Source organism: Trachemys scripta, chromosome 19, assembly GCF_013100865.1.
Source record: "Trachemys scripta elegans isolate TJP31775 chromosome 19, CAS_Tse_1.0, whole genome shotgun sequence".
Taxonomy (NCBI): Eukaryota; Metazoa; Chordata; order Testudines; family Emydidae; genus Trachemys; species Trachemys scripta.
This window is the reverse complement of record NC_048316.1, coordinates 12,587,732-12,590,688: the sequence shown is the minus strand read 5'-3', so window position 1 is coordinate 12,590,688 and position 2,957 is coordinate 12,587,732. Positions and strand designations below refer to the sequence as shown.

At 46.8% G+C, this 2,957-nt stretch overlaps 1 protein-coding gene across 6 annotated transcripts in view; it reads right to left on the bottom strand.

Moving 5' to 3' along the window:
- The window catches only part of VPS13D (vacuolar protein sorting 13 homolog D), a 195,243-nt gene extending 194,957 nt beyond the window's left edge, over positions 1-286 (bottom strand). For 4 of the 6 annotated variants that reach the window (XM_034753528.1, XM_034753531.1, XM_034753534.1 and 1 more), the window contains exon 1: positions 214-286. The gene's annotated coding sequence lies outside the window, so the exon portion shown is untranslated. Of the gene's footprint in view, positions 1-135; positions 165-209 lie in introns of those variants that run through there. The other 2 variants (XM_034753529.1, XM_034753530.1) reach the window with 2 other exon arrangements.
- Positions 287-2,957: the final 2,671 nt, after the last annotated feature.

The window sequence follows — 2,957 nt, the reverse complement described above, 5'->3', positions numbered from 1 at the left end:
GGGGGGGGCACTCTCTACGGGCCAGGCCCCTGGGAGCTAAGGGGGGCCGGGGTGGGGGGGTCACTCAGGGCGCAGACCCGGGGTGGGGGGGTCATTCTCTGAAGACCAGGCGCCTGGGGGGGGGGGGTCACTCACAGGGACAGGAGCCCAGGCAGCGGCCCGCTCCCCGAAGCCGTTAGCGGCGCCTCCCCCCCGCCCCCCGCCGGTACCTGCCTCGCTCCCTGTCCCCTCAATGGCGCTCTTGGAGCAGGGCCTGCGAGCCAGGGAGCCGGAGCCTGCGCCAATCGAGCCGGAGCTAACGGATGGGGCCGCCTGCCTGTAGAGTGCCGAGCAATCGCTCGTCGTCCCCGCCCCCACCGGGCCTGGCAGCACTCTGAGCCCAGCTAGGCCCCTGGAAGGAAACACCTGCCCCGCTGCAGCCCTTCTGAGCCGGGCGGCTTTCCAATGAGCCCTGGGGCCTAGGGGTTAGAGAGAGTGGTGGGGCTTGGCCACCTCCTGGCCCACCCAGGTGCCTTGTGCCTCACGCTGGCCATAAACCACCATGTAGGGGGACCAGACAGCAAATGTGAAAAATCTGGACAGGGGGTGAGGGGTAACAGGAGCCTATATAAGAAAAAGACCCCAAAATCGGGACATTTGGTCACCCAGCACCATGCATTGCAGCCAGCGGTGTGTGCAGCCCACAAGTATGCACCCACTACACTGCCACTGTCACCACCAAGCATTCAGACATCATAGAGTCAACATACCCTCCCCCCAACCCCATCATCATCAGACTGGCTTAAATATAATAAGATTTTAAAATGTAATAGCGTGGGGTTGTTGATTTATTTCTCTTTGGTTTTTGAGCCCTTCCGTTTCCCATTTTCAAGCTTGTCTCCCAACCATAAGGGTAACAATACTCTTATTTGTCAATGAAAGCTCAAGATTCTGTTGTTAATCACATGAAAATGGGAAATGACTGCCTAGGAAGGAGTACTGCCTAGGAAGGGATCTGGGGGGGGTCATACTGAATCACAAGCTAAATATGAGTCAACAGTGTGACACTGTTGCAAAAAAAGCAAACATCATTCTGGGCTGTATTAGCAGGCGTATTGTAAGCAAGACACAAGAAGTAATTCTTCCGCTCTACTCCATGCTGATTACGCCTCAACTGGAGTACTGTGTCCAGTTCTGGGCACCACATTTCGGGAAAGGTGTGGACAAATTGGAGAAAGTCCAAAGAACACCAACAAAAATGATTAAAGGTCTAGAAAACATGACCTATGAGGGAAGATTGAAAAAATTGGGTTTGTTTAGTGTGGAGAAGAGAAGACAGAAGGAACACGATAACAGTTTTCAAGTACATAAAAGGTTGTTACAAGGAGAAAAACTGTTCTTAACCTCTGAGGATAGGACAAGAAGCAATGGGCTTAAATTGCAGCAAGGGTGGTTTAGGCTGGACATTTAGGAAAAACTTCCTGTCAGGGTGGTTAAGCACTGGAATAAATTGCCTAGGGAGGTTGTGGAAGCTCCATCACTGGAGATTTTTAAGAGTAGGTGGGACAAACACCTGTCTTGGTCTAGATAATACTTAGTCCTGCCTTGAGTGCAGGAGCCTGGACTAGATGACCTCTCATGGTCCCTTCCAGTTCTATGATTCTAGGACTCCAGCAGCTGGCACATTAGAAAAAATTAGTAAATATTGCAAGTCCCAGACAACAGGAACTCACCCAGTGCAACCACTAAGTGTGTACCAGAGGCATATACCCTTATCACATGAGTTGTAGACCATTGAGTGTGTAATAGAGATGTTCATCAATGAGTGTACCAGTGGAACCACCTACATTTCAAGGACAAAGGATAGCTATGGAAAACGCAGGGTAAATTTTATTTGTAAGGGAGGCCACCACACAATGTGATACAATTTAAAAAGTGGGTGAAAGTGTATGTTTTTTTTGCTTCAAAACATTTTCAGTAGGATCAAATGTTCCTTAATAGCACTTGATTTGATAATGGTCATGAGCCAATAGATGCCACATAAGGCACATGTTTTAGACACAAGAATGTGTCCTCAAGGAAACAAGTGAAACAAAAAGTTAATATCTGATAATGGTTGAAACCCTACTTTAGCATGGCTTCGTATTGAAAGGATATTTCCTCCATTGTCCCACAAACACACACTAAGGGCATTATTCAATGCCTGCTGAAGACAACAGAGACTCCCACTACTTTAAATGAGACTGCTCACGAGCCTATAGTTAAACAAGTACTTTACTGAATCAGGCCATATTGCTCAGCACGTTGCAGGACTGAATCTTAAAAGAGTAACCCATNGAAAAGAAAGCGGACTGCTGCAGTCTTGGAGATGTAGCAATGTTCTTGAGAATTAATTTGCACAATACAAAAATCAGGGGTCATCACCTCATAAAATTAATCAGCAGCAAGTTTAATACGAACAAGAGGAAATACCTTGTCACAAAATGCACAATTAAGTTGTGAAACTCACTGCCATGAAATGTTGTGATAGCTAAAAGTATAAATGGGGTTTAAAAAAAAAAAACTAGGTAAGTTTATGGAGGATAGGTCCATCAATGGCTATTAACCAAGACATGACCCAAACCTCTGACTGCCAGAAGGCAGGAGGGTAACACACAGGTGCATCTCCCCAAATTGTCCTGTTCTGTACACTCCCGCTGAAGCATTGGTACTAGCCATTGTTGGAGACAGAATACTGGGCTAGATGGACCATCGCTCTGACCCAGTATGGCCGTTCTTATGTAATAAATGTTCCCATTTGTTTCTCTCCCATACATTTAATCTCTAAGAATTAAAACAGGAAGTCCTAGGAGAATATTAAGAATTTCTTGTTGTGGACTTGGATACAACAAGTCTTTGAACAGAGGGAAAGTCCCAAATTATTTCAACACTTGCAGTTCCACTATAGCAGACATCCTCATAGTGAGGAGTTGTTCTAT